The sequence below is a fragment of the Rutilus rutilus genome (assembly GCF_951802725.1).
Source record: "Rutilus rutilus genome assembly, chromosome: 7".
In the NCBI taxonomy this organism is placed as follows: domain Eukaryota; kingdom Metazoa; phylum Chordata; class Actinopteri; order Cypriniformes; family Leuciscidae; genus Rutilus; species Rutilus rutilus.
The window spans coordinates 39,951,861-39,966,240 of record NC_140221.1 but is presented as its reverse complement, the minus strand read 5'-3'; the positions used below and the strand labels follow the sequence as shown (position 1 = coordinate 39,966,240).

Here is a 14,380-nt window from a genome sequence, read left to right as displayed (position 1 = left end):
ATTTTTTTAATTTGCTGTATACTACTGTATTTGACGTAACTGCCTCTCTGGCTGGCACCATTCCACCGTGCTTTTAATTTCCTAATTTTTGCCTTACACCGCGTGTCTACAACGCTATAATAGCCAGAGGCTGTCTATATTGGACACATTGAAGCGACCGGACCTTTAAATGCAAACCTGTGTATCCCTTGAACTAGCGCGAGCGCTTGGACTCATATCGGACTACGTCTGAAATATAACGGCCGCGGCGCATCACTACACTGTCTGGGATTTGTCGTGTCGCGTCAGACAGACATCCAGTGTAGGTAATGGGGTCTGTCTTTTGTTGGATCGCGACGTTCGTGTCTGGCCCGGGGAAGAGACGGAATTCACTTCACCGAGAGAGAGATCAGCAAGCAAGGTAAAAAAAAAAAAAAACATTCTGTGTATGTTGACCATAGAATGGCTGTTGACAGGATTGTGCCCAGTTTAACGTAACGTTATGTTAACGTTAAAGTTAGCCTACTCGTCGTCAACATGGCGGTAACGAACTTTACCATGGTAAACTGAGCTAACGTTTCATTTTACCCACTTTGTTAGATTATTGAATTGTCGAGTTAAAATATGCCAACGAGCAACGCGTTTACATTAACAATAAATGTGAATAAACTAATGTGAAATTCTGTTTATAGCCTAATGTTGGCCTACTGATGAGAACCTTTATAGTTTTAGCATTAGTTTGCAAACTATACCATATTATAGGTTTTTTTTTTTTTTATGGAATTCAATATTTACTTCCATTTTTGTGTTTAAAGGCAACTGCAACAAAGCGCCAATTCGCGCCAGTGACTTAGCAAGATTCCAGAGGTAGGCCAGCCCATTTTTGTGATATATTTTTAGATAAGTTTGCTGAAATGATTAGCATACGCTATGTGAAAATTGCTTTTGAGCCACTGGTGCAGACTAGGTAGCTTACAATATCTTATAAAATCTCTATAAAATTGGCTAACTTTATATCAAATAAGTGACCTTTGCATTATGTCTAACTTTATTACACAGCAAATGAACCAATCAGAAGATGGACCATTGTCTTTGTTCAGTCTCACCAGATTAAATGTATCCAGGTAAGCACTGCAGTAAAACTCTCACTAATTCATTCAGACCAAATCTAGCATTCTAAACAACTTAAGTTTATATTTTTCCATTATTTTTATATTTTATAAGCCAGAAGACTCTACCATTGCAGTTCCACCTGATTAGGAAGGTCCTAATATCAGCGCACAGGTAGGTTAACTACTTTAGGAAGGAGAACGATCATCACACAGTGATTTCTTGCATGTATCTTACTGTGTATTTGTCTCAAACAGGTACTCCTTCACTGCAGACAAGCTGAAATGGGCTAAAATCATCTATTTCAGTCGTTCTTTCTATGGATCTCAGCATTTTTTGGACAGAATTTAGGATTTGTAAGTATTACAATTTAATCTGGCATAATTTAATTTAGTTCTTTTGTATGCTATTTATTGACAAAAGCTGTTTACAAATATATATTCTTAAGTTTTTGTGAAAATAATAATAAAAATTAACAAAAAAGGAGGTTAAAAATAATGTGACACTAATATACTCTCTCTCTCTCTCTGTCTCTCTCTCTCTCTCTCTCTCATATAGTTTTGGAACCGGGATCTCCTCTGAAGGACTTTTAGACGCATGCAGACCAGGGAACACTCTGATGTTGTCAATCAAGTTCTGAACAGGAACCAATCTTTGGAGAAGTTCATTTATTCACAAAGGTGGACAAAAACATTGTGTTGGCTTTTTAAAGATTATTTTGATGATGACTTTTATTCCTATGCTGTAGAAAAGATGGAGTAGACAGTCAGACATTGATAATAATAAGAAATGACTTCTTTCAAAAACATTACGACACTTAAATACTTCTTTTGGCCACCAGTGTACATGAATCCAACACATTTTTGGAAATAAGTGAAATTATTTTTAAGGTGGGGTTATGTGTCTTGTATTGTGAAAAGAACTGTGTTTTGTCCTGTTTTGGACATTTCCTTTTTGAATGCTTAAAAATGTATTTATATTCTGCAGTTTTATGAATGTAATGGTTGATATTTCATTATAATACTTGTATAAGCTAAACAACCAATGACTCTACATTCATTTAGTCAAATGCTAATGTTTTGTTTATGGTTTTATGTATGTTTTCAAAAATGTTTGCAGTGAAGGACAGCACATAATGTGTTAATTTAACACGTGTACACATCTTTGTGCTAACCTCTCTGACATATTTACTTTGTTAAAATCATTAACACAATGAATGAGTTAAAATTAACACAAAAAATGTTGTCTCTAAACTCTAAAACTCTAAAAATTTCACACATCATTTCTAGCATTGGCATGTTTATTTTGTGATATATATGAAATGTTTTAAATAAAAAAATGGTATTTTGTGATAACTTTGTCTAATTGGTTTGTATGAAAGTAGTACTTATGTAGGATAAAAATCAAATTAATCATATATCAAAATTATCAAATCTAATTTATTTTTAGTACAAATAAAAATAATTACAGTAGTGTACTGATTAGCTTAGTTTTTACAGTAATGCACTGTACTGATTAGCTTCGTTTTTACAGTAATGCACTGTATTACACAAAACTGAAATACGGTTTGGTACTGTAACTCTTAATTACAGTAACTTACTGGCAACAGTGTTGCCAGTAAGTTACTGTAAAAAACCCTTGAAAAGTCTAACAGTGTATGACAGGACTAGACCAGTTAAAACTTTAAAAATGAATAGTAGGGCCTTACCATCTAATCTGGCCAGACCTGGCCTTGTTAGGAGATAATCAATGATATTCGCTTCACCTGTGTCTGGTCATAATGTTTTGGCTCGTCATTGTATATATATTATCACAATTATTTAAAATATAATCCATTTAATATAAACCGCTCTCAAACAAAAAGTAAACCTTTATCATGATGTAAATTTACTCATACTATGATATAAGATTTTCCACACACCTTGAGTCCACCTTGACATTCAGTCACACACAATCATACATCATTTTGTAAATGATTAAATATCAATGAGAAAGGGAATAAAATGAAGAATAAAAACATGTTTTATTTTAAATTTGCCTAATTTTTTTTTTCAGGCCCACCCAGGGGCGTGTCTAGAGCATTTTCAGTGGGGGGGCCATGCTGGGGCACTGCCTCCAAACGGGGTGGCCGCCAGTGACCAAAAAAAAAAAAGAAGCTAAATTCTACAGTAGCCTATATTACGTAAATCCTACTGATTTTATTTTTTTAACTTGAATAAAGTTACTTGTAAACAAATGTAGTAATAAAGCACATTTTTGATTAATTTAGTTTTTTGTCATCCCTACATCCATTAAGTTAAATTTGAGAGCCAGTGTTTATTATTTTTTGTGTTTTCATAAAACTAACAAGTTTATAAAATAAAAGCAATTTTAATAATGAGCCATTTTAAAAACCCAGAAGCAGAAACGATGTCAACTATTTTCTTTTAATTAGTTTGGCCATTACAATATAGAGTAGTTTTATTCACAATCTCTTTCAAATAATAATAATAAAAAATAAAATAAAAACAAATTCCCCCCACTGTAATAATTCAAATGGTTTGGCCAAAACATCAGTGTTTCATTCAGCATTTCTTTCAGACTCATTTACAAAAAAGCTGAGTAACTCAGAGTTAAAGGGATGGTTCACTTTGAAATTAAATTTTGGTATGTTTTAGCTTACGTATGTTTAAGGGCATTCAAGATGTAGGTATCTTTTTTCCGCAGTAGTTTCAATTTTGATATTTTTAGGTCAAACCATTCTCTATAATGCAGGTCTATGATCACTATCTCAAAGAGCATGCACAATGAAGTCCAAATGAAACAATTCCCCATCGTAAGTACACATTGATGGCCTAAGACACGAAACGAGCGGTTTGTGTGAGAAAAAGAGCAGTATTTATATCGTTTTTACCTCTACACAACCACGTCCAAGTGATCTGAGGGCGCGCGCGCTTCCTGGTGTGTGACGTGTGCGCGCGTTCTGGCTTAGTCTGCGCAAGCTCCGGAAAGAGCCGGATGTGTACAAGAGGTAAAAAACGATATAAATACTGTTCGTTTTCTCACACAAACCACTCGTTTCGTGTCTTAGGCCATCATTGTGTACTTAAGATGGGTTACTTACTCACAACTTGCGACCGTTGTTTCTCTGGCGCTGCACTTCTTTGAATCGCGAACTTCAGTAGAGTCTATAAACTGATTGGCCGTAAAATGAACCAATCACAAGACATCTTATAGGGGGGGCACCTGGGGTGGCCAATCGAATTTCAGGGGGGGCCGGTGCCCCCTCTGGCCACCACGTAGACCCGCCCCTGGGCCCACCAAAGCAGCAAATTTTGTTCGCCCTTGGTCCAGTTTCCTGTGAATTTACAAGGTGTAATCCAGATACCTGTAAATCTGTCCTGATTGGTTCCACTGGCTCAATTCATTACATACAATCTCCCGAACCCATCTATCATTCCTATCTGAAAGTGCAGATTTGTCACTCAGCACATAATAGCGGCTTCTGATACCACTGCAAAAAGCCTGTGTTTTTTAAGGGCAGTGTTTTCTAACAGATGCTTTGTATCTGATGCAGGTGGAGACACGCTTCTGTTTTAAAGATTCTGCAATTATGTTTTTGTCAGGGTGAATCACCTCAGAAACAATGCCGGGTGAGCAATGCTACTTTCAGATTGATTTTATTCAGCGGGGTGTAGAATGTAATGCATAATGGCAAACAACTTAGCAGAAGTAAGGCTGCGTAATAGTGTTTCTGAAGACAACAGACTTGTGCTGTTTTTCAATTATTTTAATAGTTTTACTTCTCAACATACGGACTGAATACAGATTATGGACATGCCTTCATTTGTAAGATGTTTTGTAACTTCATTTCTGCCACAGCAAAGTTACAAGCAACTGCAGAGGGCATCAAGTCCGATATTAATGACATTCATGAAATCCACTCCCAGTTAAATGAAATTTGTATGTTCTGATGTAACTGTTAAATGTTAAATCACTTATTGGGTTCCATCTGAATGAATCTTACTCATGTGAAATGAATTGTTGTGCCTAAAGCTTAAGGCCTGTAATTTGATGCAGACACTAATAGAAGGCTGGGATTAATCTACATAATTTTGCAATCAAATCATAAGACGAGCATGTGTGTGTGTGTAAGGGTGTGATAGTGAGAGTAGTGGCAATCAAGGCTTCTCTCTGTGTGACATTCACTGTGTTACCCGCAAAACTGCTCATAAGTGGAGAATGTCATGCACTTTATACATAGCAGCAACGGTTTGTCACACAAATAGCACTTCTCACGTAAAGTCTCTACTCACAATTGATTCCAATATAGCTTTTTCCTCCAATAGGAAAGAAAAAACACAGATGAGAACGTTTCTATCATAGCAATGAGGTCAAACAGAGAGCAAATGAAGAGTTCAGATGCAAAAGCCTCTAAGTGCCAATCTGAAATTTTCTTCTAGAATGATAATTTTTTTCAAGCTTGTATATTTAAAATCAGTAATTTCACTTAAATGGCAATGAAAATGACCTATTTATGGTCATTTAAGTGAAATTACTGAACTTAAATATACAAGCTTGATAAAAATGATCATTCTAGAAGAAAATTTCAGATGGCACTTAGAGGCTTTTGCTTCTGAACTCTTCAAATACAGATTTAGTTCAAATCTACTTCTTTTCAAAAAGTCTGTCGTCAAAAGTCAGAGATTCCAGTATGAACTTTCATCAAATTCTCCCGAGACCAAAGTATCTGAGGAATGATATAGTCATTTATTTTATAGCTCTATATTATTACTGTATGCCAACGAGTGTCTCGTTTGTGCCTATTTTTATTTCTCCTGAGGAATTTTAGGAGAAACAAAGTTGATACATGAAACATAAATGAAAACTCAATTAGGTCTCCAATAAAAGCAAAAAAACTAAAATCCACTAGGTTGTTGTCTAGTGTTTTCATGACATAAATGGGCAAGAAAAAGGATAAAATTTGAACATTATGTTCATGCATCCGTTGGTAAATTCATCTGTAGTCCTTTTCATTGGTATCCAACCAAAAGTAAAAAAAAAAAAAAAGACAATAGAATGAAAGCCTATATTGAAATATGATTGTGTCCACCTCAGGGCAAAAGAGAGAGAGGGAAACAGAAATACATTCGCTCTTGATTGTTCTCGTAATTAGAGGTCAGGGTAGATGATGCAATCATCTATCCCTATGGGAATGTTAGTCAGAGCGTTTGTATTATATGATATATAATTAAATAATACAAAAAATATTATAAGAGAGAGGAAGGATTTTGGACTTCAGTTACTGGCCAGGACTGATCATGGCTTCCATTCTGCATGGTGTTAAAGACCTTTTTCAGACCCCATATATCCGAGATTTCACGCAACTGTTGCTTCATTTGCAGATATTAAAGCCAGCATGTATTCCCCTCACGAAAAATTATTCCAGCAGATGGTGCACATCTAATTACATTTTATGATTTATGTGATCATTTGCAAAGCATCCTGGGAGAGAACACAGGGAGTACTGAATCAATACTTCTCATTCTGGAGTGAGAAATTAATACAAGTACTGACTCTCTCTCACATCTCGTCTGAGATAAATCTGTGCCACTCTCAAGACCAGGGGGAAATTCACCTCCTTTAATCATCATTTGTGTGCTTTCAGGAGTAAAACTGTAACAAATTAACCAATATTTTCATAGGACAAAGTGAACGCTTTCTCACCTTGAATTTCATCTGCAATCTGGCTTCATCTTGTCGACTTCATTTTAATTCTTGATCACATTCAGTCATTTCCTGTTTTTCAGAACCACTAATCAGGCGCAAGTTAAAAACTGCTGTTGGCAAATGAGACAGCTGTGAGTGAAATATATAATGAATGTACTAACGAACTTGAGCATGTTTTATTTATTAAAACATTTGTCCTGGACAGACAGCGATAAAACTATTAAAGAGGATAGTCTCACTGGATAAAAAAAAAAAAAACAAGGTTCCTGCACAGCTTATTTTTCTTGCTAGTTAATTTCTTCTGTTCTTCCTGTCACTTCAGAGAATCATGCAATGGCGGAATGTTTGAGTAGGTTTACATAGTCCAGTTTCACAGACAGGGCTTATAGACTAAGCCAGGATTAGGCCTAGTTCAATTACGGCATTTACGTAGCTTTTATAAACGTGCCTTAGATAAAAAAAACATTATTGGTGTGCATCTTGAGGTGTATCACATTGCAGAGAGTTACAAAGTCATCCTGGATGCGTTTAGCAATAGTAGTACTGTTTAAAGCCCGTTCACACCAATCAATTTAAAGGAGCTCTAAGCGATGTCATGCGTTTTTTAGGCCGACATTTTTTTTTTGTCACATACAGCAAACATCTCCTCACTATCCACTAGCTGCCTGTCCCCTGAACACACTGTAAAAAAAATGCGGTCTCTGTAATCAGCCCAGGCTCCACAAACGGCAAGAAAAACAAACTGGCCCAGCCTGGACCACGAAACATAACAAACAGTGTTCCAGCCAATAACCGACAAGAATGATTAGGGGGTGGGGGTTGGGGGGTTAGTGCACGTGCACGTGCACATGAAGGGGGGTGTGGGGAGTGGAGGAGAAAGAAGCATGAAGAGGGAAGTTAGCTAGAGGAGAGATGTCCTAGACAACGACAACGACTAACGTTAGAATTATATTCTCTTGAATTTTTTTTTTTGGATATGGCCGACACAAGACCAAAGAGACGACGTTCTGATGAACAAATAGCAAAGAATAGGGAAAAGGAGAAGGAACACGCGAAGTCCCGAATTGACATCGGAAAAGCCTTCGACTTGTTCATGACTGTTTCAGGAAGCACGGAAGGGAGGGGAAGGGGGACGGGATGAGGAGGACGGAGGGTCGAGCTAGCCTCCGTTTTGTTTGACAATACTTCGAACGTCAACAAGAAGTGACGTCACCCAATATCGCTTAGAGCACTTTTAACTATAAAGATAAGTATTAGGGAGTGAGCATCCACACCATTGCACCAGAATGCATTTAGGTTGTCTGCCACTTTAAATGCTTGAGCTCTTTGAAGCAGGATGGACTCTGATTGGCTGTCAATGTTTTAATCGTTCAGGTGAAAAAAAGAAGAAAAGTAACAATATCCAACAACTGAAACAACAGATTCAAACAATATCGTTCCTCTGTATTATTATAGTTTTAGTTGTGGTGTAGACTGTAGTGTGCTATTATTTTACATTTTTAATGATAAAAAAAAAAGAAGTTTTCGTTATAGCAACCCTTGATGTGAACTGGCCTTTATAGTTTTACTCCAATTTGAAAGGGACTAGAAACGTCATGTAACCTAATGGATATTTTATTATGGATATATCACTCTAACCCCATCACCACCAAGCGAACGTCTCTAGACAGACAGGGTAAGTTAAGTAAATGCGGCTTAATTTTTCCATGACCTGTTTCTCTTACTTTCTTTCTGTTGGCTCAGCGTTTTAACAGTAAACAAAACCAACAAATGCATCAGTAACAACAGCAATCCGTCAACATTTGTGTAGCACCCGGCCTTACCCTGAATGGCGATGACTCAAAAGCGAGCTCAGGGTTTCAAAAGATGCTTTCATGTATCAGGATTAATGTACGGAGCCGAAGCGAAGCGTAGTTGTTGAATCTTGAGCGGGATTTAAAGGGTTACTCTGAAGAATGAGTTTCAGACACCCAGAGAATCCTAGGAGCAGCAGAATGTTGTGTCTTGTTTGATGTTCATTCGTGATGAAAGGCAGCACATTAATTATGAGCATTTTGTTTTTGAATATGACTGCTTGGGTCCAAAACGACTCCTAACGACATCAGCCGCTGAGGGAAGCTGAAGCTGCGTTTCTGCTGCTCCTCTATTTTTATAACCGTTGCGGTGCCTTTGAAGTCTAACAAGACCTTCATTAATCTCAATCCGTTTCGGTGTTTAAAAAAAAAAAAAAAATGCTTTATTCTTATTTCTTTGAAATTCAAAATCATACAGAAAGTATTTGAAGAGCCCCAAACTTGTCAATTTCAAGCGACATTCCGTGAGGTCCAAATGTCTCATTCAGTTAATCATTCTTAATACATTTTCCCCCTCATGTTATATTATCAGCACAACAATTTGACGTTTAATTGAAATATTAATATGAATTTATGCAACGTTTAGTTTGTCTTTTTCTTAGATGGTAGAAGCCTACTGGGTCTGACATCAAACATCATGCTTTCCAAAAATTGCTTTATTTATTATTGTAATAGGTCTAGTGCATAATTTTCTGTAACTTTTTTTAGTTTTTCAAAATCCTAAAAACTTGTTAAATAAACGAGTACATCTGATGAGGATAAAAATTTTTTATATTAACTAAAGAAAACATAAGACACAAGTAAAAGTAAAAAAAAGGGTAAATCTGATTATGTGCCTATGAAACAAAAATCTTGTGCTCATTCTCGAACACTTTTTTTTATTTGCAATAATTTGGCATTTGATAATTAATGTGTGTTGCTAAGTTCTCTCTGCAGGAGTTAAAGTATAGCCAAGTTCAGCTCATTTTCATGACATAAAATGTGTCAGGGATCATTGGTTTCCTGCAGCACAATGACATTAGTTTGTAGGGGGGATGTTGTTCCCTGCATCAGTTGCCATCTGGAGTCTGTTAATGCAACGCGACAACTCAGTATGAATAATATTTCCTCAAAGAGAGTAAGAGATGCACATTAAAAAATGTGTAAACACAAAGAAAAATAGGCCAGTTTGTACGTAAACAGATAAATGATGAATACAATAACTTTAACCCAGTTTTTATTTTTTGGCCTTGTTACTATTTTCGATAAACAGTGAAGGATAAGCTAGGAGAAGAGAGAAGAACATGTGTCTGAACTCTTATCCCTCCCATTTGTGGCTTATTGTGCCACAGTGTGTGACCTAACGGCTGGGTCACGGCTCTGACAACTTCCTACTAGTAATCAACTCTGTTTATAAGAGACAGCATCCTTTTTTTTTTTTTTTTTTTTACAAGATTGATAGGTTGCAAGAAAGCAGGAAGCCTAAGTAAATGCTAACATATGCTTTTCTGCCGTCCTTTTTTTTCTCTTAATGTCATGTGTTTCTCAATTGAATGTATTGATTTATGGACAGAATCAGTCATACCAATGGTCCTGCAATCGTTGGCTATTCTTCAAGACGTCAGTGAGTAAGATCAAGTTAAAGTCGGCATGAAAACGACTTGAGAAAGACGGCACTATCATTATTGAATTTTTTACGAATATTGGTAGGTCTATTAGTAAAATCTGTTGACTTTAGAAATGTATGTGTCATTATATCCCAACGGTGACAGTTCAAAAAGGGGAAAAAGTGCTTAATGTACTTTTTGCCCCAAGTTTGCATGCCTGTAACTCAAGAAGTATTAAAGATATCTTGATATCCTTTTAGATTTGGGGTTTTTAACAAACATTTCTTTTTGTATCTTCATTTTAAAGGCCCTATTTGGTTAAATCCCAGAGATATTGTGATCTTAATGCAGCTCCTTGAGTAAATTGGTAAATTGTGCATTTTCAGTGGCCAAAAACCAAATGTGGGTCACTTTGGATGATACTACTGATCAGCTGATACTTTTTTTTTTTTTGAAGAGGAATATGTGAACAACAATGTTGAAGCTACAGATGTATCTCTTTTTTTTCTATCAGCACAATTGCATAGAATATACCGGTCTGAGCATATGCCAAACAAGCATGTTCACTACATCAGAAAAGCCATACATATGGAGCTGGTTATGTGAGACAAATGGCAAAATATATTAGTTTACAAGTCATGTACTAAGGTAAAAGTGTTTTGAGGTCATAACATTGTGCAAGGAACCGTGTAATCCATGTAATCAAGTTTTTCCATTGAGTAGTATTGTGAACTCTTGAAGAGATGGCATGTTCTGGATAACACACATGGGAGGGGATCATGCCTATGTTCCCACAGCCCTATGTTCCCACAAATGGCCTACCCCTGACCCCACCCCTAAACCTACACGTAACTGGGGTTTAGACAAATCGTAAAAAAAAAAAATCGTAGAAATGTGGGAACATAGGGCTGTGGGAACATAGGGCTGACCCCCATGGGGGAAGCATTATAGCTAGTGTTGTCACTGTACCAAAATTTCTGTAGGCATTTTCTTGGTATCAATTTTGGTAACAGAACTGTTGAATTAAGTTGGCTACTTTAAAAAAATGTCCCGTTTCGTTTCATTCATTGGTTATCACTGTAAATCATTACACTTTCCGATTCAATCGCGCATTTAAATGCGGGTGTCAGTCTAGAAACTTTGCAATGTACTTAGCATAATGAAAACTTAACCTGTATTCAGATTGTGAATGGGAAATAATTAACAGAAAGCAAGAGAAGAGCCCTCTCTGTATAATCACTAAGGCTGTCAATCTCTAAAGTGCAAGCCCATTGAATTCTGCAGTCTCGCGAAAAACTCCCGTTACAATAAAATCTTAAAGTTAATTGTACAATTAATCTCTTATTTACATTGTTTTTACACTTTTGGTTATAACATAAGGACCAGCTCGCGTTGAACAAAAAATATTGTGCATTTTCAGCAGTATTAAGCGGATTCTGACTAACTTAAAGGTGAACTAAGTAACTTTTTTTACCTTAACTGAACAGCTTCGGAGTCATTGGAATGGTTATATTACTTATTTCGGGTTGAATGGTGGTCGTTTCGCACCCCCCTGGTGCCCGTGAGCGGAAAATACGCACTTGCAACTTTGGGGCGGCGGGCCACCTGCTGCCGCGTCAGGAAGTATCGCGTGATATCAGGTCTCGCGATGTAAACAACTGCTTTACGGCCAAAAGAAATCTGCTAAAATGCCGTCATTATTGCGCTCCCTCACGCTGTTCGACCCCGAATGAAGAAGACGTTTTAAAGAATATCCCATCTGCTTTGATGTCGTTGATCTGCTAGCCTCTGGTGTCTGAGAATCGCCAACGAGTTTTTACAACAGTGTTGTCAAATATCTATTCCGAAGCTGTAGGGGGAGCTCTAGAGAGAAACCTGCGAGCAAAAAACGAGAATACAGCGAAGAAATCCCGAAGTTACTGAATGCAGCTTTAAACTTACTGACTAGCACTTCTGATAGGCCGTTGTATTCACATGCTTGACATATATTATTGTGATTGGCTACAATGCTCAACGCTTATAAAAACACTGTAAATAGAAACCTTTGATGCTCAGAGAGCGCACAAACAAACACTTTCGAGAGCGCTTGAAAGCAGCGTGACGTCTATTCGATGGGTACCGGTTGTACCAGTACGTTTGACAACCCTAGTTGTTGCTTGATGCTTTGCCCAATAGAGTTCAATACATTGGGGAATGTTGAAGCTATGTGGAAGTCTTAAGAATCTAACCTAAATCTAAATCTAAATGTTAAATAGGATAAAAAAAATAAACACCATTCTTGGTCAGTTACTACCTACCAGGCCAACAAAAGCATTTATTTGATTTCTAGAAGCTCAAAATGACAATTATTGTGAACTTGATCCTGTTTTGACCTGCCTAAACCCGTGGCATAATAGATTGAACAAAAGCACACTCTACACACAAACATGCTCGCACACACAAACACACAATGCAGCTGAGTGATGTGGCAGTGTTAGCGTGTCACTATCAGCTACAGCACAGATGTGTGAATCCACTGCCAGCCTTGGCATTCCAACCCAAGCCACTTGTGAACACCAAAACACGTCTGTTGTCCAAATATGGAAATGTTGAATTGTGTGTTTTGTCAAGGACAAAGGGCAAACCGACAGAAACCCAACAATGAAAACACCTCAACAGATACTTGCATGCACAAACAGGAAGTGCATAGCTTCTCTTTATTGCCTGTAAGATTTCTGTTTCATTCAGTTATAATATAAGCAACCCGAACACAGATATGTTTTAGTCACAAAGGACAGCTACTTTGGCATGCCTGGCACAGTAGGGGGTAAAATGCCATGCTTTCGGGATGGGTGGAGAGGGAAGATTCAGGTTTCTTTCCAGCACTGGTCCCTCCTGCATTTGAAAGATCATGTTTTCTTCCTTTTTCTCAAGGTCTTTGTCATTTTGTCCCATGCACACATGCTCATAAAGTTCAAAATAAATTGCCACACAATATTTAAAAATAAAATCACATGGATTTAATGGTCCTATAGTGAATTATTTCATTAAATTAATAATGTAATACCTTAATTTAAGAAATATAATAATAATATTATTATAGTTGTCGCAGTAGTGATGATATTAATACAAATTTACATATTTTTATTTAAGTATTAAGTATTTCTACAGAAATAATAATATATATTTTTTAAAACAGGCTATTTAACAATCAAACACGATAACATAAGTACAAACATACCTTATTCAAATACCTCACCACAATAGCACTGGCAGTTTGGGGACCTACACATAGTGTTTTATATCATCACTCCTCTATTAAAGTCCCCCTGTGGTGAAAATCAAGCTTTTAATGTTGTTTATATGTCTATGTTGTGTTTTTAATATGCTTTCAAACAAAACATGTGTAATTTCATGCAAGTCAACACCATTGCTGAGTATTTTCTCCTTAAAACTGCAGTGAACCATAGATGAGGTTTGAAATCGCTGGTGTTTCTGATGTCACACACTACCTTGTAACCAATCACGTCAACGTGTGATCGTCAAGGAGTGGATCTCTGAGCTGGTGTGAGTGAGTGGAGGCGGGGATAATTTGCATATTCATAGAACCGCGTACACTAAATAAGTCAAGGGTGTAGAGTTACATTCAAGCTATTTTAAGGCGTGATGAAGAAATATTTTTTCAAGGAAAAATCGTTTAAATATGTAATTTTGGTGATCAAAGATGAGTTTTTAGGGAAAAATGTATTGACTACAGGGGGACTTTAAGCATTATTTATAATAACTTCACACATCTATAGCCTCTTAAATATCTCCTTCTTTAACAAATAATAATAATTTACATATTTTTTTAATGAAGGTGTTACAATTATGTGTGCCCACTAAACGGGGTCAATTTAAACTTTAACCACATGTTGCTATCTGTGTCATGTTTATATAACTGTGCATCGCTTAAGCTCACATTTTTTCAAACTTCTGTCAATTAACATGTGTCAGTACAGATTGAGAGACAGACATCAAGCAATCAAATTTCAATTACATGCCCTCGTTATTTGTGCCAACATATTACACAACATATTTTAAATGTGAACGGCCAGTGATCCTGCATCTGTTCTAGTTTATAGACGCTGCTCATCCACCATGTCTTTTTAAGCATCTTGCTCA

At 36.7% G+C, this 14,380-nt stretch overlaps 1 long non-coding RNA gene across 1 annotated transcript in view; it reads left to right on the top strand.

Annotated features, from left to right (window-relative positions):
* Nucleotides 1-260: 260 nt before the first annotated feature.
* The window catches only part of LOC311293219, a 267,232-nt gene continuing 253,112 nt past the window's right edge, over nucleotides 261-14,380 (top strand). The window contains exons 1-4 of the long non-coding RNA XR_014627902.1: nucleotides 261-400; nucleotides 795-846; nucleotides 1,039-1,103; nucleotides 1,204-1,263. This is a non-coding gene — a long non-coding RNA (uncharacterized lncRNA). The remainder of the gene's footprint in view (nucleotides 401-794; nucleotides 847-1,038; nucleotides 1,104-1,203; nucleotides 1,264-14,380) is intronic.